At 39.6% G+C, this 24,604-nt stretch overlaps 1 long non-coding RNA gene across 1 annotated transcript in view; it reads right to left on the reverse strand.

Annotated features, from left to right (window-relative positions):
* LOC123330726 overlaps nt 1–13,294 on the reverse strand; it is a 28,850-nt gene extending 15,556 nt beyond the window's left edge. The window contains exons 1-2 of the long non-coding RNA XR_006546808.2: nt 12,154–13,294; nt 8,335–8,443 (exon numbers count right to left, since the gene is read on the reverse strand). This is a non-coding gene — a long non-coding RNA (uncharacterized LOC123330726). The remainder of the gene's footprint in view (nt 1–8,334; nt 8,444–12,153) is intronic.
* Between the last annotated feature and the right edge of the window lie 11,310 nt (nt 13,295–24,604).

The raw sequence follows: 24,604 nt of genomic DNA on the forward strand, positions 1-24,604 counted from the left end.
AGGTCAGAATACTGGAGTGGGTAGCCTTTCCCTTCTCCTGGGGATCTTCCCAGCCCAGGGATCAAACCCAGGTCTCCCACATTGCAGGCAGATTTTTTACCCGCTGAGCCACAAGGGAATCCCTTAGTAAGTTTTCAGTTCAGTTCAGTTGCTCAGTAGTGTCTGACTCTTTGCGACCCCATGAATTGCAGCGCGCCAGCCTTCCCTGTCCATCACCAACCTCCGGAGTTCACTCAGACTCACGTCCATCGAGTCAGTGATGCCATCCAGCCATCTCATCCTCTGTCATCCCCTTCTCCTCCTGCCTCCAATCCCTCCCAGCATCAGAGTCTTTTCCAATGAGTCAACTCTTCACATGAGGTGGCCAAAGTACTGGAGTTTCAGCTTCAGCATCATTCCCTCCAAAGAAATCCCAGGGCTGATCTCCTTCAGAATGGACTGGTTGGATCTCCTTGCAGTCCAAGGGACTCTCAAGAGTCTTCTCCAACACCACAGTTCAAAAGCATCAATTCTTTGCAGCGATCAGCTTTCTTCACAGTCCAACTCTCACATCCATACATGACCACAGGAAACACCATAGCCTTGACTAGATGGACCTTTGTTGGCAAAGTAATGTCTCTGCTTTTGAATATGCTATCTAGGTTGGTCATAACTTTTCTTCCAAGGAGTAAACATCTTTTAATTTCATGGCTGCAATCACCATCTGAAGTGATTTTGGAGCCCAAAAAAATAAATTCTGACACTGTTTCCACTGTTTCCCCATCCCATGAAGTAATGGGACCAGATGCCATGATCTTTGTTTTCTGAATGTTGGGTTTTAACCCAACTTTTTCACACTCCTCTGTCACCTTCATCAAGAGGCTTTTAGGTTTTCAAATAAATGATCACACTGACTTTCAGATTGCAAAACACTAGATTTTTTTTCTCCCTCACTCAAAAATGTGATCTCCTCTTACCCACTACCCACCATCTACTTTGCTTCAATAGTTTATGATTTCCTTTTCCTATTCTCTGGATTTGCTCTGTCTTTCTTAAAGTCTATTGGCCAGAACTACACTAAATGTTTCAGAGCAGACATATGCAGTCTTCATCAAAGATCAGGACAAGGTTTTATCTTCTATTTACTACAATACTTTTCTTGATGATCGTGGAGATGATACTTGTCTTACTAGATTTGGTGTGACTGAAAAATTTACTTAAATATCTTTAGCCATAAATCCCAGAGCAAGGAGATTACATTGCTTCTATTAGAAATGTTTCTATTAAAAAATTTCCAGTTCTGTTTGCCTTTTGTTTGATATTGGAACACAATTACTTGCAACACAAAGAAAAATTTTAATTTCAAAACATATTTCGATATTTGTAGTTCAAAATTAGTCATCAGGAGTAAGAGATCTTCCTGTTTGAAAAGGCACAGAGATGAGCTATGTTTTTTATATGCTGACAGAACACTGGAAATGTTCTAAAACAGTGATTCCCAATCCTGCCTGCAAATTAGGATCACCTGGGATCTTTTAAAAATTGCACAGCAGAAACCAACACAACACTGTAATGCAATTATTTTCCAATTAAAAATTTAAAAAGAGATTACCTCAGAAAAAATTAGATAACCAACAAGGACCTACTATATAGCGCAGGGAACTCAGCTCAATGCTCTGTAATAATCTAAATGGGAAAAGAATTTAGCAAACAAAACAGATATATGCATAACTGAATCACACTGTTGTACACTTGAAACTAACCCAACATTGTTAATCAACTCTACTCCAATATAAAATAAAAATTTTTTAAAAAGCAAAATTGCAAAGCACAGGTTACACCTCGAATCAGCTGAAATGACAGTCACTAGGGATGGGACACAAGCCCTGGAAATTGACTAAGCTCCCCAGGTGGAACCAAGATGTAGACAAGTTTGGGAACCACTAGTGAGAACAGGACGGAGAAGGCAGTGGCACCCCACTCCAGTACTCTTGCCTGGAAAACCCCATTGACGGAGGAGCCTGGTAGGCTGCAGTCCATGGGGTCGCTAAGAGTCGGACATGACTGAGCGACTTCACTGTCACTTTTCACTTTCATGCATTGGAGAAGGAAATGGCAACCCACTCCAGTGTTCTTGCCTGGAGAATCCCAGGGATGGGGGAGCCTGGTGGGCTGCCGTCTACGGGGTTGCACAGAGTCGGACACGACTGAAGCGACTTAGCAGCAGAAGCAGCAGCGGGTTGAGCATCCGTCCTATCCCCAGCAGATGTCCCCCATGCCTGCTCCATGGAATCCCCAAGGTCCCCACTGCAGCTGCTGCACCCCATCCAAGGGTCTTTGGGGTCCCCAGATGCATCACTCACAGCCTCAAAGCTCCTGGCCATAAAGGCAGACAGATATTCTGTGCTGCCCACATCACAGTGAAGCTTGTGTTGGAGCAGTAGCCTTTAAAAAACAGTAATTCCTGTAGAAAGGAATTACTGAGAATGAAAAACGCTGTTTAATAATACATTAAAATGAATCATCGTATGTATTTCTCCTCCACTAAGTATGCCAAAGAATTTTTATGTTTGTTACAATGTGCTTGTTATTATCAGTATTATCTTCAACACTCTACTGCTTTTGTGAAATTTTAAGCTAATTGCCCATTGTGAGTTATTTTTTTAACTAAAAAATATAATCCATAAACCTACTTAACTGAGTGCACAAAATGCAATACTGTTCAATATATTGAAAGCCAACGGGGAAGGGAGATATCCCTGTGAGCCTCTCTGCTTCAGAGACGTCCCAGTATCCCCTCAGGAAATGCCACCTGGACCATGTGGGGCTCAGGACTGGCTGATAAGGCATCAGTGTCAATTATCTTTTAAGACTGAAATTTTTCATGCTGCTGCTGCTAAGTCGCTTCAGTCTTGTCCGACTCTGTGCGACCCCATAGATAGCAGCCCATCAGGCTCCCCCATCCCTGGGATTCTCCAGGCAAGAACACTGGAGTGGGTTGCCATTTCCTTCTCCAATGCATGAAAGTGAAAAGTGATACACATTAAACCCATTTAAAGATGAATACTGGCCAGCACCTGTCTTGCAGGATTTTAGTTTCTATATGAATCTCTATTGTGCATACCCATCACAGGGTTGTGTTTCTAGCCCTGGCAAATAACAAGCTATTGAAGTGTGAGGCTAAACACATATGGTTGGTGAGGTTATTGTTACTTTATGACTTTTTTCTTAATCCCCCAAGGAACTAAAAACCTCAGAATATACACATGCAGGTCCTATTACAGCTCTAAATCACTTTCCATTAAAAGATGCAACAATTTACTGGCATGTACCAGAATCATTTTTGTTGGGTTAAAAACATTTAATATAAAACCAAATTGTAGTTCATAACATGTGCTTACTGCACAAAGTATGCTTGACACTAGTTAAAATATATTTGCAGATTTGAAGAAATACTGAAAGGAAACAAGAAATCAAATTAATGATTACATGTTAGGTGGTTGGGAGATTGGTATTTTTCTTTTAGGTTTTCTTGAATACTGTTACACTGAATATTTTTAACAGTTTTTGATGTGTATTATGCTAAATACAAATAGAACTACAACTCTGCTCACAAGAATATAGTTTAGGGCATGTCCTGGCTTGAGCAAAGTTTCTTAAACTATAACTAAAACCCTCACGCTGATTAGAGCACAAGAATCAGGATTATACAGGAGCACTGCCTTCTGTAAAGGCTTTTCTACACCCGAAAGCTGAGGATCTAACTGCAGCAGGTTTGTTTTTAAACTGTAGTATGATGCTATAGGTATGTAAAAGCACCTATTATTCATCGATAAAAATGTGCTCAGGCTGAGTGCTTTTAAATATGCATGACCAAGTTCCTGATGTACTCTGTGGTCATTCACTGGTTGTGTGGTAGCCTGCCTGCTGGTCTGTAGACGCAGTCCACAACTTGATGTAGCATAGCAGGGAAACTTCAGGTTCAGAGCACTGATTCTGAACATGGAGTGATACCTCACAGGGTCTGAAAGAATACATGTGCTCTAAATGAGAACAAGAATGAGCAAATCTGAAGCCTTATTATTGAGAAAGGAGTGGGCTAGGATCCTATTACTGAGAAAGGATCCTGGCTCGGATCAATTTTCTATATACCAGAAGATGTTCCTGCACAATGATGTTTTTTCTCCTTAAAGCAAGCAGATGCCATGTTACACTGTGGGTTACAAAGGTGAGTTTTCATAGATATGGTGAAATGCTATCTTGGCTGTGCAAGAAAGAAGAGGACAAGATGAACCCATCTTCTTTAGATAAGAAGCAGGTGACCTGCAGATGCTAAATTGAAACAAAAATATCCAAAAAACAGAGACTCTTCCTCCCATTCTTGGCAAGTTCAAAATAAGATTTGTTGAAGCTATATTTAGAAGTTATTGACAAAGACTGTGAGGTTCCAGAGATGTCCTTACCTCTTGCATTTTCCAGTCAAGTAGAAGGTCAGTGACAATAGCCAATATGCATGGCAGAGTGAAGAAATGGACCACAGAAGAGATGACTCAAGTTTGTAAGAAAGGAAGATGTCTGGCTGAGAGGATCAGGAGAGACTTTGTGGAGGACACAGAAGTTGAGATAGACTGCAATAGTAGATAAGGCTTCAATAGACTGGATATAAAAGAGGTTTTTCTGCAGATAAGAACTACAAAAACAAAGGCAGAGAGACAAAACCACAGAAGTCAGGCTGGGAGAAAGGTCAGGAATGGAACATAAAGCCCACACAGGGGAGTGAGAGAAGCATACTACTCACATTTTCAGACCACAAACTGAATGCAGCTACCCGATGATTTATTTGGCCTGGCAGTGTTTAGCTTTATTTTCTAACTGCAGAAAGAGAAAGACACAGAAAGAGGGAGAGGGAGCGAAAGCCAGCTGTATTTGAAGTAGCTACCAGTATTTTAAAAATGGGAGAATATCATATAAAAGTCTAAGAGTTTAGCTTCTCTTGAAAAAATCTAAAGTTCTGGCAACAACATTGGGCCTGCCTTCTCACAGGTCAGTGGAGAGAGCAGACGTGGACCTCTGGACAGGGTATAAATTCTACTGATGCCTTCAGGTCCTCAGACTTCCTGTTGTCTCTGCAGGTGTCAGCTACCATCTGTTATGTCCAGGCTGGCATGTGGTTGTTGTTTGTAGTAAAGGTGAAAGGTCTGCTCAAACCTTGCTTCATGTGTGTCTGACGAGGGCAGGTGTTTGAGGTTTGTTTGTTTTGTAATCTCCACCAGAAAGGAAGACTGGTTTGATCCTAAAGAAAACCAACTCTGAATATTCATTGGAAGAACTAAGACTGAAGCTGAAGCTCCAGTACTCTGGCCACCTAATGTGAAGAGCTGATTCACTGGGGAAAAAAAAATCCCTGATTCTGGGAAAGATTGAGGGCAGGGGGAGAAGGGGGCAACAGAGAATGAGAAGGTTGGATGGCATCATCAACTCAATGGACAGGAGCTTGAGCAAACTCCAGGAGACAGAACAGGACAGGGAAGCCTGGTGTGCTGCCCGCAATGGGGTCTCAAAGAGTCAGACATGACAGCAACTGAACGATAAAGGAAGACACCGAATATCAGCTAGAAGCATCTGTTCTTCATTTGGCAGCCAGTGACGAAGCTATGAAATATTCAGAGGATTTAAACGACTAATTGGAGTTGTGATTTAAGTTTAAGCTAGAAAAGGAAAATAAAATTAATTGCAGAGGAAAAAGAGAGATGGGAAAAAAACAACACTAAATTAGAGACCAATTTAGCATTCAAGTAAGAGGTAAAAACACTTGGAGTTTGGGGGCATGAGGGGCAATAGAAAGAAAGACACCTGTCAGAGATAACTGCAAAGAAAGGACCAGACTACTGAACTGGAAAAAGAGATGGTGAAACAGCAAGCCATTAAGAATGACACTGAGATCTCAGGCCAGACTAGGATGGTGGTTCCACTAAAAGAAACAGAGTTGAGTAAAATCTGGAGCTGCTGCCGATTTTCCCAAGGGAGATTATCATTTGCTTTGAAGTATGGTGGGTTTGTGTTGCCTGCTAAATATCCTAGAGGTGCAGCGGTTTCTGAAAGCCAACATAGCTTGGGTTTTGGAATCAGATAGAGCTCAGATTAATCATCTATAGAACAAGGGTAATACTAGATCTTACATTCCTTGAGAGGACTAACTGGGGAAATGTGTAATGTACAGTGAAGTGAAGTGAAAATCGCTCAGTCGTGTCCGACTCTTTGCAACCCCGTGGACTATACAGTCTATGGAATTCTCTAGGCCAGAATACTGGAGTGGATAACCTTTCCCTTCTCCATGGGATCTTCCCAACCCAGGGATCAAACCCTGGGTCTTCTGCATTACAGGAGGATTCTTTACCAGCTGAGCCACAAGGGAAGCCCAATGGACAGTGACTGCTTACCAAAAAAATGGTTATGTATTTGGTTTGAGAATTAGCCACATTAGCTCATGGAAGCTGTGAGAATGAAAGAAATAAACAGACAACTGGAGAACACGTGACACGGATGCCACTAAAAGGACTACTAGAAATGCAGTGATGACTAAGTCAACCATTTGGCAATTCTGGATGAACAGATTAGATTAGACAGAGGACATGCTGTATTGTGAAGTACTTCCTGAAATTAAAAAATATTTTGTCAAAATATCTTGTGTGTGTATGCTCAGTAATGTCTGATTCTTTGCAACACCATGGACTGTAGCCCACCATGCTCTTCTGTCTATGGGATGTTCCAGGCAAGAACACCGGAGTAGATTACCATTTTCATCTCCAGAGGATCTTCCCAACCCAGGGATTGAACCTACGTCTCCTGCATTGGCAGGCGGATTCTTTACCACTGAGCCACCTGAGAAGCCCAAAATATTTTACACTAGGTTAATTTAGAGACACAGTCACTAAGTTGCCTCAGTCATGTCCGACTCTGTGTGACCCCATGGACTGCAGACCACCAGGCTCCTCCGTCCATGGGATTTTCCAGGCAAGAGTACTGGAGTGGGGTGCCATTGCCTTCTCCATAGAGATACAGTAGACACCTGGTATTAGTAAAGTTAACATTTGTATTTTCAACCCCTCAAAATTCAGCAGTACTCAGACCAAAGAGAAAACTAGCTAGTGAGTAGGCCTGGCAAAGAGTCAGCATTTTGTAAACATTCCTCTTATTAAAAAATAAATACACACATACACACATATGTTCATATATAGCTCCATTTCCAATTTCTCTTCTCTAAGATACTGAACTCTGGATTGGAAATAGAAGCCAATGAAAGCACAGCTTGTCTGTAAGATGAGAATGTTTAACTCAGCTATGACTAGTGTCTTAGAATGATATAAATATTTGACACAGAAATAAACGCAAGGGATAAACAGTTTTCACCTATACTCCAGTCAGAGTAAAAATTGGTCACTTGAGAGAAAACTTTATTGAAAGTTGAAAGGATTGCTAAAAATACTGAAAGTTGCAAAAACATCTCACTTGTTAATTTAGGAATTCATAAGATGTCATGTGTGAAGTGTGTGCAATACTGGGTTACGGGCATGTCTTTAATAGGTCTATTAGAAAGAAATAATCTTCAAAAGGACAACTGATCATTAGGCAGGGGAATGGGAATTTAAGTTGCAGTTTGCCAGATGGCCACTCACTTCACCCTGCCACATAAACAAGCCTTGGCAATTACACCACTAAATCAGTCCAGTACTTAAGGCATAGGAAAAGCAGGTTATTGGATTAGACTAAATAATTTCTAGTTTTGTGAAATTTCCAGATCTGACAATTTAAGATACTCTATAGAAATGGTCCACTTTTTTTTTTTTTTTTAATGCTTCTCTAAATTGTATGTTTGGGATGAGTAAGAGTCTTGTCTGACTTCACAGAAGACCTTGGTTTCTGTTCATTTCCCCGAGTACTAGGTTCCAGAATGACCGATAAAAATGAGCCCCCAGGTGAAGGCCAATCTTCCAAGGCTTCTCATCTGGCTATGCCTAGAGATTGCTTCTTAGGAACAAGATATGACTTTGAAGAATTTCTAACTAGTCAAGAGAAATCACCAGGGACCTCTTTCAGTTGCTCCTTGCACAGAGTTTTAGGGCCATTGCCTCCTACTGGTTTCTCAAGAGGGACCAGCATTTCCATGGATTTTGCTGTGTTTGTCAAACTCCTGTATTCAAGCAAGAGGCAGTGATACAAAGTTTCTCCAAAACTCAAAACCGCCTTGAAATGGAATAATCTCTTTTGGGGGCTCAGATACTGCTCTTAACCAAATCTCCTCAGAGGAAGGACACACAGATTATGTGGGCCAGTGTCTAGCTTCCAGACTCATACCTGCATTCTGCTGGAACAGGTCTAAATAAACAAAATCCATCAGAAGTGCTTTTCCTCAAAAGATACACTGATTGTTCTTCTTCAGCTGAACTCTGTTCATCCTGATATACTGAAAAGAGGTTTGTAGTAAGAAAAAATATTTTTAACTATATTTTTACAACTTCTAAAACTGAGGAACTAAACACGTACTTTCAGATATTTGACCTAAATTTGTTCAGTTTTGACCAGTTTTTAGAATATACAATTATAGGGCAAATCTCCCTTCTTTGTAGCTTTCACTACAAAAATATTCCCAGTCTGCAAAGCTCTGAACTAAAACCATTCAACATCAGACTCGGAAATCTGCTGTACTAGCTGGATCTGAACAGAAGTATGTTCAAAAGACAAAACATTTTATTGACTTGGAGAGATTACAAAGCATGCCAAACAGATTTCAGGCAATTAAGATCATAAGAAGCACATCCAGAATATCAAGAATTTGCAAAACAGAGAGGCATACTCTTTCTGATGACTTCATGGCATGTACTTTTCACAAGTTCTATTACTTCTTCCTTGGGAATGAAATGTTCATAACGAAACTGGATAATCAGAAGTACTCTTTACCTAGGTCCCACAGTACTTGTAGGAATCTTTAAAGTAGCATCTGAAAATGGTGATGTTACTAATTATTCCAAGATGCTGCTGCTGCTGCTGCTGCTAAGTCGCTCCAGTCGTGTCCGACTCTCTGCGACCCCATAGACGGCAGCCCACCAGGCTCCCCTGTCCATGGGATTCTCCAGGCAAGAACACTGGAGTGGGTTGCCATTTCCTTCTCCATTCCAAGATGAGCACCCTCTAATTTTAATACTTATCAAACTGAACCATTTGGAAGCACTTTGTTTTCTCTTGCTTCTGAAGCTTATTATATTAATTACCTCACTTAAATCAGGCTCTGGATGACTTGTTTCTATTGTAGTTAGACCCTTTGTAAGAATGGTTTAATCATACCAATAAGTATTGGCCTGATTCTCCCATCTCTATGCCCATGTAACTTCCAAAAAGTAAAACCCTTTTTAAAGTGCTTTAACCTTGAGAATTCATGTGCTGTCTATATGGGAATATCTGTACATCCTAATGATTGCCTCTTTGTTGCTATTATTATCTTCTCCTCAAAACAAACAGAACAGTGTATGCCATGCCCATCATTTTCAGAGACGAAATCTCCAGAAAGTACTTAATGGTCCAATTGGAAAATGTTCTAACAATACAGCCTTTTTTGGTTCTTCAATTTACTACAGGTGGATAATCTCTGAAAAACCCAAGACAGTGAACAGATTGAATCACTTGTAACAATTTGATTCTTGAATGAATTCCAAAGTACTAAGAGTGAAGCTGTTTTGCCTTAAACTAATACCTCAAATAAAGATTAAATAATTTTTTTGTTGAAAATTGGCCCAAAGTACTGGAAAATTGTGTGCTTAGAAAACCACATTCATTATAAGATGAACATTTGGGCATTAGTTACATTGATATTTCAACTGGCATTTTTATAAATTTGGGGGTAGGGGATATTTCTTAAAATCTTACTTTGGTATGCTAAAGTTGTCCAAAAGAAACACAATTCTAATAAATCAAGAAATTAAGACATAGCTGGAATATAAAGGGGCTTTAAAAAGACAAGCTGCAAACTTTCAACTCTGAATACAGTAAGGTATTTTCCAATCTTATAGTGGGGTCTCAGAATTCTCCTTTGGTATAAAGTCATCACCACCATGATATGACTGTTCTAAATTTAGTACTAATTACTGTTTTAGGCTGAATTTGCCATCAACTAAAAATAAGGCCAACAAAGTAAAAGTGTCTATATGGCTTAAAAAGACGGCATGTGTTCTATTAAATTGTAACACTTAACAAAATAAATCAAAATGTAAAGCTTGCCCAACTAACATGAAATCTCAGATTTGATTTCAATATACCCAAAAACAATCCCTCTTTTTAACATATGTACATTAAGGTGTTTTCAAAATTTACTTTAGATTTCCACTGTTGGTGAGCACAATCAAAACTACCTCTTCTGTGATTTAAATACAGCACATGCGAAAAAGAAAGATTACTGATTCTGGACATAAAGGAAATAGTGCTAGCAAACAAGGCCCAATAGATCAATCACAGTATATGACAAAATGTACTTTTTATAGTCATCCTGTGTCAAGGAAAACCATTCAATCAAGCCATCTCACTCTGCAGTGTGCCCAGGAAACACTCATCATCAAAATCACAAGGGTCAGAGACTATGGTAGAAACCCTGTACATGAGCTCAGACTTTGTCCTAACTTTGGAGCCAACAGATTCTGGCCAAACTTTCACTGATGGAGAATATAAGCTATTGGCGAGGTGGCATAGAGATAATTTATACAGTTGCTTTCGAATTTGAACATTAGGGGAAAAAAAATAAAGATCAAAATTGGCACCTGTACTGTATAAAATGCATAGCTACATAAGAAAATCTCATCTTTTTTTGTAAAAACTTCTGTTTCCCCAGTTGCACTGCTTGAAAGTGAATCTGTGTACCAGAAGGTTGTTCAGGATTATGAAACTTAATGCATTTTACCATAAGCAAATATAAACATTTTTAAGGAAAGCACAAGGCAAGAGACATGAAAGACCATATGTTTTCAATGCTCTCTGTGTCAAAACAATACCAGTCTCCAAAAAATAACTGCTAGTCATATTGAATTATTTTGCCAGATATCTTCCAAAAGTTACTTGGAAGGAAGTACAGTGCACTCTATGTACTATGCAATGAATAAAAATAGATTTCCCCAGACCAAACATATTACATTCATGAATTATCTTGTTAGCTGTAAAACTTCATAAGATTTCTGAGTTTACTGCTCATGGGTTAGTGGCAAAGGTAAAAACGAGATAAGAGAAAACAGTGGCTTATCTGGAAAATGTTTCTCAACAAGCTATGTAAACTCCTTTAGTTAAGCCATTGGGTTCAGTTCAGTTCAGTCGCTCAGTCGTGTCAGACTCTTTGCAACCCCATGGACTGCAGCACACCAGGCTTCCCTGTCTATCACCAACTCCCGGAGCTTACTCAAACACATGTCCATTCAGTCGGTGATGCCATCCAACCATCTACACAAAATAGGGTTTCCCCCGAGGCTAAGGTTATTATTTTTCCTCCTTTTACTGAGAGCCTTAAACCTTTCACAGGCTCATGCCACCCTTGCCCTGTTCTACTTTGAAGTTCAAACACAGACTGTGAACAAGAAATCTACCTGGGAAAATGTATGCTGGGGTAAAGGCACTTTAAGCAGCCTTTCAATTCTAACATTTCGCAGCCACCTTTTTAATCTGTATCGAAACACTGCTCAGCTGACCGCACGGATGGAGCACTGCAAAAGATTTGCTAGATTTAGTGTCTTTTCTCTGACTGCTCTTGAAATCTTCAAGATCAAAGGAACAAACCACGCCCTAGAATTAGCCAGGGGTACTCAAGATGGGGAAAGAAGAGCAAAAGTAAAATGAAAGGACTCTGCTCACGATTCTGGCAAGACTAGCAGTCCCTTCCAAAACTTCCCTCCTAATGTTTTTGTACTTTGAAGACGCCCAGTTTCCTTCCTAAGCCTTTTGTTTATCAGAACCCACCACGTTACCAGACGCTTTGCTAGACGCTCCCTATACCTAACCTCTTCAACAATCTAATGCATGTCTTGACACACCCAGTAAGCTAAATAATTTGCAGGGCTCAATACCTAATGAAAATATGGGGGTACCTGGTTCCAAAAGCCGGTACAATGTGTCATTATAGATACTAAAACACAAAACTTTTACCTTTCTTCCTTGGTCTCTCTCTCCGGGTATTTTTCCTTTGAGCTCCTTGAAGCGCAGGAGTAAACGTGCAGCCACCAGCCGCGCCCGCCCCGCCTCACCTGGCACTTTTCACGTGGCGCATGCGTACCTGCATGTGGGAGCTTATAGCTGCCAGGAGCCTAGCCACTCTTACCAGCTGCTCAACCCACACACCAGGCCTATCTTAGGAGCTGGGTGTTGAGCCAGGCATCTTCCCCTCCTCCTAGCCCAACACTCCAACCCAGGTCCTCAGAAATGCACTTGTTACCTGGATCCCCAGTGGGTAAAAGGCTTGCCCCACCCTCAACCCCTGCACTGCCCCGCTCTGAAATACCTGGGGCAGGAGAGACGCGCTCTGTGCCTGCGCCCAGACGCCTGCTAACGGGGGAGGTCCCAACTGTTGCTGATGGAGCTAGAGGGAGGCTAGCGAGGGCCCAGGAAGGCAGGAGCCGAGGAGGGACCTAGGAAACCATCTCAGACTGGTGGGAAGGCAGCGCAGAGGTCCAAGTATGTCTCCATCCTCATATCCAGCTTCACTTACAGACCACAAAATCAAAGATAACGTTATTAAGGATTTTAGAATGGTGACCACCATGAGTAAACCAGGCACAGGACCCTGCCGAATGCAAAGCCCTGTACGACTGCACTGGTCACGTGTCTGTGAAGCCTAGCACTGCTGTTACTGAGAGGACAATCAAATATTAATTCCTTTCTCGCCCTCAACCATTCCCTCACTCTAATAACACTGACCACCCCCTCCCACCCATGCCATAGAAGCTTTCTTTGACAAAAATATAGCAGATATAGAGATATATTTTCACTAAGGGTCGATAAGAACCGTTTTTCCCTCTATGGTATTTTTTTTTTTTTAAACAAATTAGGAAACTGACACAGAGCTTGAGTGACATGCTAAGAGATAATCCACCTGGTATGTTTGTCTGTGGACCTAGATCTAAAACCAGGGTCGTTGATCTTTCTATTGCATGCACCTGTCGGGAAACTAAAGTGGAAAATGCATAATGAACACTTCTTAATAAAATATTTTATATCTGACAGTGTTATAACCCTATTTACCATTGACTTTTAGGGGGAAAAAAAATAACCAAAACACCTTGGCTCTTCTAGCAGATGTTTAGGAAATATCCTTTTGTGTATTATGGTTTTAATGAGAATGCAGTCCTTACTTAGTAGAATAAGTGTCTTCTCCAAGTTGGTTATCATTAACTTGTTAATTACTCGTGTATGGTATAATGCATAAAAGTGATTTATATTTTATAAGACATAGCTAATTGTAAGTTTATTCTTGTATTAGTCTTGAAATGCATTGTAAATGTCATCCTGTAAGAGTCTTGAAATGTATAAGCATGTCATTACATAAGCCAATATATTTTAGATGATTTTTGTTTTATTCTTTAAATAAATTTTTATCAAAACATAAAAAAAATCACATTATAGAAAATTTAGACTATGAGGAAAACAAAACAGGTCACCTATGATCTCTCCAGTCTCACACAACTCACTATTTATTTTGGTGTATTTTCCTTCCAATATTGTTATATCAGCAATAATACGCATACATACTACAGTGTTTTGCTTAAATAAAAGGAAAATCTAAAGCCAAAAATAAGAAAACCTCTCCACATGATTGTATTATTTTTTCTGAAGACAGACACGGACTAAATACTTTGTAAAGACTGTTCTATATTGGAATTAAAATCATAACTCTTTAATCTGTAAAATACTAAAAAGAAAAGTAAAAATCTTCCAAAGCTGACCTAAGAAGAATTCCCTTCCCTATTTCATCTAATTCCCTCCCCTAGACTTACTCTTGTAGTTTGGTGTACATCTTGCTTAAAATTTCCCAAATCTACATTGGCATGTATAGAAATACATGAATTATTACAAATCTGAATTATACTGTACATACAGGTCTGTAACTGTGTTTGTATACTCAATAGTTTATCATCTACAGCTGGTACTACAATGTTAAATCATAGTATTGACCTGCTCATGTTTATTAATGTCTATCTAAATGAGTAAAACCTAAAGGGTAAGATGTGTTCAGGTCAGAAAATAATAAATCTCAATATCTTGTAATAACCTATAATGGAAAAGAATCTGAAAAAGAATAGATATAGATATATGTACAGCTGAATCACTTTGCTGTACACTTAAAATATTGTAAACCAACTGTACTTCAACAAATAAATAAAAGTTGTTGTTATACCAAGTAGTTAAAAAAAGAAAGAAAATAACATTTCTCACACTGGCATGTCTACAGGTCTTTTTAACGTGAAGATACTTTCATTGGTCTGTCATCAATTGAGCATCCTTCCTCTCTGGGCAAAAGTACTTTGCCCACCTCCTAGTCTTCCTTTATAACTCCTGCTGGGACAGGAAGTCTCTTTGTGTTACAGTTAAATACACAAGTGAAATCTTCTTAATTAAACTACAAAATGCTGAGGAAAGAACAAACCCAATGTATCTTGCTTTTCCTGAAGTCCTTAAAATAGTGTCTTATATAAAATATGCCCTTAATGTTTGTTGTTAAAATAAGGGCACTGATCATTCCAAGCCCTCATGTAGTCTTTCTTGGTGGACAACATTAAATGACAGATCAGATTCAATATGTGAGCAGTGCCAGAACTGATGGGTCCATGTAATAGCCAAACCTCAAATAACATTTTGAAGTATCCCCTCACATTTATTTAACCATTTTAAACCTATTTGAATAGATCAAGACAGAGATAAAAGTCTATAAAAGCTTGACCTGTTTAGTCTCGAGGAATAATTTTCCAAGTAGATACTTTTGTAAGATTTTAAACTACCAAATTACACACATATGCCTTAATTTATTAATAGACACATCCATGCATATCTGTGTTTCCATTTTAGTGTCTCTGGTTTTATACTCACTTAACCTTGTAAATAGTGTTTTCTTTTGTTCTGATTATCTATTTCTTTTAGATTAATTTTGAAAAATTTCAAATGTACACAAAAAGAGAATAGTATAATAAACTCATCCCCAAACCTCAACAGATTATTTAGCCAATGTTTACAATCCTAAAAGTGACATAATTTGTTTCTAAAGCACTGTACAACAGTTCTTATCAGGCTGCCTTTCAAGCAATAAACAAGGCTCTATGCAAAAGTAAACAGGACAAGAGTCACCTCAAAACAAATGTTTCTTAGGAAGTGAAAACCAGAACCACATGTGCACCGTTAACTGCAGCTCTCCGTGCAGGACAGGCCTTATACTTAAGTGTCTTGTTTACAAAATAAAGCAGGAGAATGCAGAGTTAAGAGCAGACAAGTTTGCACCAGATGTCCGGAGTGCTACCGTGCACTCAGAAATTGCTGGACCCTGTAGAGTACACAGGTAAGTATGAGGCAAAGTCCTTGCCATCAAGGAATGCATGGATTTGTAGGGGATGATAAACGACATACTTACCAGAAAAACAGTGTATACATTTAATCTGATAATCCAGAAATGTCATTACAATTGTGTTGAATCATTTATTTGTATCCTATATACTTTTTTTCCCAAACCAAGTAATAATTGCACTTCTTTTCAAACTAAGAGAGAGATTAAGGATAATAAACTTGCAGGTTGGTGGAGAATTCCAAGTTTCCTACCTTTATCAGCAAAACTACATGAAGCTTAAAAAAAAAAAAACCTCAGTGCATATTACCAATGATTTTGTGATTTCTGTTGTAGCCCATGAGCCATCTTGACTGAAAAAAACATGTAACATCTTTTCAGTTGATTTGGAAGCAGCAAAGTTTTATAAAAGTTATCCTTAAACTCATCCCCTTAACATCACAATCCACTCTGACCTGCCTCAGTTAAAAGATGAGTCAACTGTGGGAGAAAAAGGAGATAAAGAAAAATGAAGTGGAATCATAGTATGTACTCCAGTTCCCCATCCACATAAGGTGTAAAGATCAGGAACTTAGGCATTGCCTGAAACTCATTAGCAATGCAGACTCTAAGTCTTCACCCAGCTCTCCTAAGGCAATATATTTATTTTAAGAAGATCTTCAGCTGCTTCTTTTTTGCCTATTATAGTTTGAGAAGCACTGTCTTCAGCTTTCTTCCATCTCTACATGGATCCTATACAATTTTATTGCTTTGCCACATCTCTGATAACATTTTCTCTTCCGATTAGAGAATCAGATTTCACTTAACCATTTTTGAATGATATATATGCTCACTGATACATTTGATTTAATAATCTTTTTAATATGAATCTTGGGTTTAAAGACTAGTCATATTAGCTGCTCTCTTTTAAGATTAAAGTTAATTTATTTGGAAGTCTTAACTAAAGCACTGAAGTGGGAGTTAGAACCTTTGATTTCTGGAAATCAATTAGAAGTCTCAGCTAGAAAAGAAAGACATTTCACATTTTCATAATTAACAGATTCATCCATGTCTCTATATCTTACCAAGAAAGAGTGAAGAAAGAATAAATATTAAAGCAAAATATTAGATAGAATAAGTGGAAATACTACTATTAGCATACTCCAACCCAGGCTATTATAAAAACAATTAAGTACAAATTTCATAGCATCTTCTATAATAATTTCTTACAGAGGAAATATAGATTTAATCTTTAACATTTTATTTTCTTAATACCTGCAAAATAATTTTAATTGAAGATTTATGAGAAGGTTAAAGTGCTTTTCATTCTATTATATTAGCTATTTTGCATTTTAGTGGACTATACTCTGGCTTTTAAATTTATATAAAATGTTCAAGTGTTAACTGCTTCGTTGAGTTCAACTCTTTGTGACCCCATGGACTGTAGCCTGCCAGGCTCCTCTGTCCATGGAATTTTTCAGGCAAGAATACTGGAGTGGGTTGCCATTACCTTCTCCAGGGAATATTCCAACCCAGGGTTCGAACCCAGTCTCCTGCATTGCAGGCAGATTCTTTACCATCTGAGCCACCAAATATTTGGTAAAATAATAATAATAGTTAATAATAAACTATTGGTTTCTACATACATTTTGATTCTAGCAATGATAAGTCTATATATGGTCTCTTGTCTGGGGTAGAATATGTATGTCATGAATGTCTTTATGAATCCACAAAATATTCAGCAGATCTGCCCAAATGTACCACTTTTATTTAAAAAGCTTCATCTGAACTCAAAAAACTAAGTTCATTCTGAAAACTGCAATTCGGTAGGGCAGAAATGAGAGGAACTGACGAACCAGAAGAGAGTTTGGCTTTGGTTGTGGGTAAAGGGTCAGACCCAGATATTGCACATGGTGAGTTCTAGGGTGGAGGTGTCGGGATAACGAACGTGAGACAACCCCCAACCCTCTTCCTTCTCTCTTCTTCCTCCTCCTCTTCCTGTACTGTCACCATCGGCTCCTACACTTCTTTGTTCACAGATCAAAAAATTTCTGTACTCATCAGCTAGGGAACGTAAAGAAACATCTTCAGAAACTGTTCCCATAATTTTCCACAGACAGCTCATTAGGGATTGTCGCTAAAGACAGAGACATTTGGTAGTCTCAATTTTAAATTAATTGTATTCATGCTTTTAACACAGAACATAAAATCACAGGTATGATTTTAGTAGTTAAGTACCCTCTTTAAAGTCTTTATTGGGCTTCCCTGGTGGCTCAGTGGATAAAGAATCTACCTGCAATGCAGGAGGTCTCTCAGGAAACAGGGATTCGATCCCTGGGTTGGGAAGATCTCCTAGAGGGGGGCATGGCAGTCTACTCTGGTGTTCTTGCCTGGAGAATCCCATGGACAGAGGAGCCTAGTGGGCTACAGTCCACGGGATTGCAAAGAGTCAGACACAACTGAAGTGACTGAGCAGGCACAAGAATTCTTTATTGGCTTCCCTGGTGGCTCAGTGGTAAAGAATCTGCCTGCCAGGAGACAAGGGTTTGATCCCTGGGTCAGGAAGATCCCCTGGAGAAGGAAATGGCAACCCACTCCAGTATTCCTGGGAAATCCCATGGACAGAGGAGCCTGGCGGGCTACAGTCCATGGGGCAAAAAGAGTCAGATACAGCTTAGCAACTCAGTTCAGTTCAGTTGCTCAGTCGTGTCCAACTCTTTGCGACCCCATGAACCACAGCACGCCAGGCCTCCCTGTCCATCACCAACTCCTGGAGTTTACCCAAACTCATGTCCATCAAGTCGATGATGCCATCCAACCATCTCATCCTCTGTTGACCCCTTCTCCTCCTACCTTCAATCTTTCCTATCACCAGGATATTTTCAAATGAGTCAGCTCTTCACATTAGGTAGCCAAAGTATTGGAGTTTCAGCTTCACTATTAATCCTTCCAATGAATATTCAGGACTGATTTCCTTTAGGATGGACTGGTTGGGTCTCCTTGCAGTCTGAGGGACTCTCTAGAGTCTTCTCCAACACCACAGTTCAAAAGAATCAATTATTTGGTGCTCAGCTTTCGTTATAGTCCAACTCTCACATCCATACATGGAAAAATGATAGCGTTGACCTTTATTGGCTTAGCAAGTAAACAACAACAAAAGTCTTTATTAGGATACATACCTATCCAATATGTTGGGACTTTAAACAATAGAGTGATTCAGCATCAGGCTTGCCAAGACCTAAAGTGCCTGAAAAAAGGAAAATACTGGAATAAGGCAGACTTAGGGTTAAGAAATGAAATTAACTTCATTGGGGTTCAAGAGAATGTAGCAGAAGTCTAAATTAGGCCCTCCAAAAAGGGCATGGAGAGACCAGTTCATCCCTGGTCCATTTTCGCCTCCATAAGCAAAGGGACCCAAACCTGTAGGGCAACAAGGGGAGCTGTCAGCAGGGACAGTCCTTGAGGACAGCCGGGTGGTAGGGTTCATCCAAAATCTTTTTCTTTCTTTGATAAAAGATAGTGTTTTGGAAATTGGAACATAGATAATTAAAGCCTTGAAAACAGCTTCTGATCACTCTTCCTGCTAAGAAATACTTGCACAATTCCTCCTTTGGCTTTCCTTATGCCAAATTCTCCAATTTCAGTTTAAATTCTCTTCTCAAATCTGAGATTATCTTGACAGACTCACATGCTATAAGATGTTTCCTCTTCTTGTCAGACCCATGTGTTTTTCATCATAAGCAGTGGTATCAAAAAAAATGGTACTAAAAACTTCATTATTTGTGAAGTCAGGGTTTTACTTCCCTTCTTCTTTCTATTCCAAACTCTTGACTTACAAATACAGGAAGAGTTTTTGCTGTTGTTGTTATTTCCGTTTGTTTTTTCATTTGATTTTTAAATTCTAGCTGTTAACCCAAACATTCAGTTTCTGTATTAGAAATAAAATTTACAAAATTAAATATTCTAGATATTTTTCTAAGTGATTTTTTTTCTTGGTGTGTTAGCAGAAGTGTGTAGAAGTTGATGGACTATGAGAATCTTGATACCTTGAGATGTGCCATGGAAATTACACCACAGCAAGTAGTCTCCCCATACCAACATGATTTTTCCTCTAAGGCTGATGCCAGAAGATCACTACTATTCCACAGAATGTACGAAGGTTCTGCTTCAAAGGTCAGAGTTTTGAGAGAAGAGCCTTATATTTTACTAGATGAGCCTTATCTAACTCCATAAGCAGTTTCTTCCATTTTTTCTCTGTGACATAACATGTGTATTCATTCACCTGAATTTCACCCTAATATTTGTTTTCCTACACCTCCTCAAGCTATTTTGTTTTGTTCTTGTTTTATGCATCTTTAGGAAATAGCAACCTACTCCAGTATTCTTGCCTGGAAAATTCCATGGAGAGAGGATCCTGGTGGGCTACAGTCCATGGGGTCGCAAAGAGTTGGACACGACTGAGCGACTTCACTTTCACTTTCTTTCCTCTACCAGGTTATGGTAATATTTTTACAAACTTCTTTTGTGTTACATTTTTAAGCTCTCCATATATCATTAAACTTTCTATCTCTCCCTAAAGGTTATATTCTCCTCAGAAGACACTGATTTTTAACTAACACCATAACCACCATTGCCACTGAGTGTAATATATCTGTGACATCAAATAGGGATCCAATAAATTTGTGTTGAATTACCAAATGAGCCAAAAACCATTCTTTTTGTGGCCCAAATTCTTTTAGCTTCATATGGATTATAATCCAGTATCAGATCAGATCAGATCAGATCAGTTGCTCAGTGGTGTCCGACTCTTTGAGACCCCATGAATCGCAGCACACCAGGCCTCCCTGTCCATCACCAACTCCCGGAGTTCACCCAGACTCCCGTCCATCGAGTCAGTGATGCCATCCAGCCATCTCATCCTCTGTCGTCCCCTTCTCCTCTTGCCCCCAATCCCTCCCAGCATCAGTCTTTTCCAATGAGTCAACTCTGCGCATGAGGTGGCCAAAGTACTGGAGTTTCAGCTTTAGTATCATTCCTTCCAAAGAACACCCAGGGCTGATCTCCTTCAGAATGGACTGGTTGGATCTCCTTGCAGTCCAAGGGACTCTCAAGAGTCTTCTCCAACACCACAGTTCAAAAGCATCAATTCTTCAGTGCTCAGCTTTCTTCACAGTCCAAGTCTCACATCCATACATGACCACAGGAAAAACCGTAGCCTTGACTAGACGGACCTTTGTTGGCAAAGTAATGTCTCTGCTTTTGAATATGGTATCTAGGTTGGTCATAACTTTCCTTCCAAGGAGTAAGCGTCTTTTAATTTCATGGCTGCAGTCACCATCTGTAGTGATTTTGGAGCCCAGAAAAATCAAGTCTGACACTGTTTCCACTGTTTCCCCATCTATTTCCCATGAAGTGATGGGACCGGATGGAATGTGAAGTCAAGTGGGCCTTAGAAAGCATCACTATGAACAAAGCTAGTGGAGGTGATGGAATTCCAGTTGAGCTATTCCAAATCCTGGAAGATGATGCTGTGAAAGTGCTGCACTCAATATGCCATCAAATTTGGAAAACTCAGCAGTGGCCACAGGACTGGAAAAGGTCAGTTTTCATTCCAATCCCAAAGAAAGGCAATGCCAAAGAATGCTCAAACGACCGCATAATCTAGTATGCTGCTACTGCTGCTGCTAAGTCACTTCAGTCGTGTCCAACTCTGTGTGACCCCGTAGACAGCAGCCCAACCAGGCTTCCCTGTCCCTGGGATTCTCAAGGCTAGAACACTGTAGTGGGTTGCCATTTACTTCTCCAATGCATGAAAGCGAAGAGTGAAAGTGAAGTCGCTCAGTTGTGTCCGACTCTTAGTGACCCCATGGACTGTAGCCCACCAGGCTCCTCCATCCATGGGATTTTCCAGGCAGGAGTACTGGAGTGGGGTGCCATTGCCTTCTCCGATAATCCAGTATAGTAGAACACTAATGCAAATTCTTAAGTAATAGGAGATCCCTTTGAGCTCTGAATGTCTACCTCTTGGGTCCAAAATCTACTAATTTCCGAGTATTAAAAATCAGCTTCGTAAAACACAATTGGACCTAAAGATTATCATACTGAATGAAGTAAATCAGACAGAGAAAGACAAATATTTTATGACATCCGTTTTATGCAGAATCTAAAAAGAAATGATACAAATAAATTTATTTACAAAACAGAAATATATTCACAGACTTAGAGAATGAACTTGTGGCTCCTAGGAGGGGAGGATAGGCAGAAGTCTGGGATTGATATGAAGGTATTGCTATGGGTACATATTAAAGTGGATAAGCAACAGGACCTACTATAGAGCATAGGAAAGTCTACTCAATATTATGTGGCAGCCTGGATGGGAAGGGAGTTTGGGGAAGAATGGATACATGTATATGTATAGCCAAATCCTTTTGCTGCCCACCTGAAAATATCACAACATTGTTAACTGGCTGTACTCCAACATCAAGTAAGAATATACAGTAAAATATTTTCAAGAAAGCAGTGCTCCTTTAAAAAAAAAAAAAAACTTTCAGACAATGAGAACGAATACAATGGCAGCTAAAACAAAATATGATTAATCAAGAAAAGATTCAAAGACAGAAGTCCTGACTGAATTCTGGGGATGACATATTTGGAGAAGATGGGAAAGTTGTAACAAGGCAAGACTAACAAAAGTTTTTCAACTCTCATTTAGAAGAAATATAAAGAACTGAATACCCTTCAGCTTAAGTGTAGTGTATAAACAAACTAAAGGTGAAAAGAAAGGAGAATTTAAATAAAATTTACTAGAATAGACGAAGAACAATTCCAACTTTTAAGCCAAAGCTTTCACAAAGATTGTTTTTGTAGGTACATCTATATTTATGTGATTATGAGTACACCTTCAAACCATGAAAACATGAAAGTAAATGCAGCTTGTTACCTACACTAAGTAATATTAGTCTAGTATTTATTGTATCCTGCTAGACTCTTGAGAAGCCTCTACGCAGTTCAGGAAGCAACAGTTAGAACTGGACATGGAACAGCAGGCTGGTTCCAAATAGGAAAAGGAATACGTCAAGGCTATATATTATCACCCTGCTTATTTAACTCTTATGCAGAGTACATCATGAGAAGCACTGGGCTGGAGGAAGCACAAGCTGGAATCAAGATTGCCGGGAGAAATATCAATAACCTCAGATATGCAGATGACACCACCCTTATGGCAGAAAGTGAAGAGGAACCAAAGGGCCTCTTGATGAAAGAGGAGAGTGAAAAAGTTGGCTTAAAGCTCAACATTCAGAAAACTAAGATCATGGCATGTGGTCCCATCACTTCATGACAAATAGATGGGGAAACAGTGGAAACAGTGGCAGACTTTATTTTGGGGGGCTCCAAAATTACTGCAGATGGTGGTTGCAGCCATGAAATTAGAAGACACTTACTCCTTGGAAGGAAAGTTATGACCAACCTAGATACCATATTCAAAAGCAGAGACATTACTTTCTCAACAAAGGTCTGCCTAAGACAAGGCTATGGTTTTTCCAGTAGTCATGTATGGATGTGAGAGTTGGACTATAAAGAAAGCTGAGGACCAACGAATTGATGCTTTTGAACTGTGGTGTTGGAGAAGACTCTTGAGAGTCCCTTGGACTGCAAGGAGATCCAACCAGTCCATCCAAAAGGAGACCAGTGCTGGGTGTTCATTGGAAGGACTGATGTTGAAACTGAAACTTCAATACTTTGGCCACCTGATGCGAAGAACTGACTCATTTGAAAAGACCCTGATGCTGGGAAAGATCGAGAGCAGAGGAGAAGGGGTTGACGGAGGATGAAATGGTTGGATGGCATCACTGCCGCAATGGACATGAGTTTGTGTAAACTGCAGGAGTTGGTGATGGACAGGGAGGCCTGCCGTGCTGCGATTCATGGGGTCACAAAGAGTTGGACACAACTGAGCGACTTAACTGAACTTAGTCCAAAACTAGGCTTCCTTATCTGAAAATCTGAAGGTCATCTTCCAAATTGAGTGTCCATTTGGATGTAATGAGATACATTTGAGGTTTTGTACTTTTTTTGCTCAAAGAAGGAAATGAAGTATGGGGGAGATGGAGATTGGAAGAATCTTGGGAAAATAAGGGGAAAATGGCAAATAATGGGATGTCCTGATGTCATTCTGCCAAACAGTCCTAAGGATGGATTTTGTAACATATAAAGAAGAAAGATTAGATTCAGAGCTGAAGATGCTATTTTCCAGTAAAACTCTTGATAGTCTCTGTCACATAAAGAGAAGTTTAAAACTAATATGGAAATAGAAACACCTCCAACTCAGGACCAGAGAGGGTGGTATCATCTGGTGGCACCTGCAGAGTTGTAGCCAAACAGTGGTAGCCACCCTTGGGGCCAGTTGAGCAGCAGCGAAGATGCTTTCCCCAAGAGGGCATCAATTACAGTCGTTGTGATATGACAAATCCTTCAAAAGACTTGTTGGTAGCCTGGGGGAAAACATGAGTGAATTTTTTTTCCCTTGTATGTGAGACATCACTGAAGATTTGCAGAAATAGGTGGTGCTGAAGTCCAATAGTCATACATGTGAATAACCATAATCATTTAGCATTAACATTAATGAGACTACTTGAACAGATAGGTTGGTCAGACCTGGTGGTATGCATGTAAATGTGGAGATACAGTGCTTCTCTCTGGTGCTTGAAGACCTATTCTAGATCAAGAATTGCCAACAGTAATGTCTATGATGGTTGAGGGGGGCATGCAATACATATAAATATGGGTAGTGCACCAGCTATAACACGGTAGATATGGTCTCTACCCCAACCCAGCATCACTCTTGACATGAGGTTTTACAGTTTGAAACACTATCTAAATGTAACCAAAAGGCAGTAAAAAGCTCTACTGTTTGACGTTTGCTCTCAAGGCTTCTCTTGATCCTCAATTGTTGCCCATTGTGTTACAAATAAAACCCTATCTCACTGCCATGCCTCTTGAGGGTTCATCATAATTTAGATTAGCATTCTGTCTTCATTTCCTATTGTCCCTCATTGACACTTTAGAATCCAG

The sequence above is a fragment of the Bubalus bubalis genome, chromosome 2 (genome assembly GCF_019923935.1).
Source record: "Bubalus bubalis isolate 160015118507 breed Murrah chromosome 2, NDDB_SH_1, whole genome shotgun sequence".
NCBI lineage: Eukaryota > Metazoa > Chordata > Mammalia > Artiodactyla > Bovidae > Bubalus > Bubalus bubalis.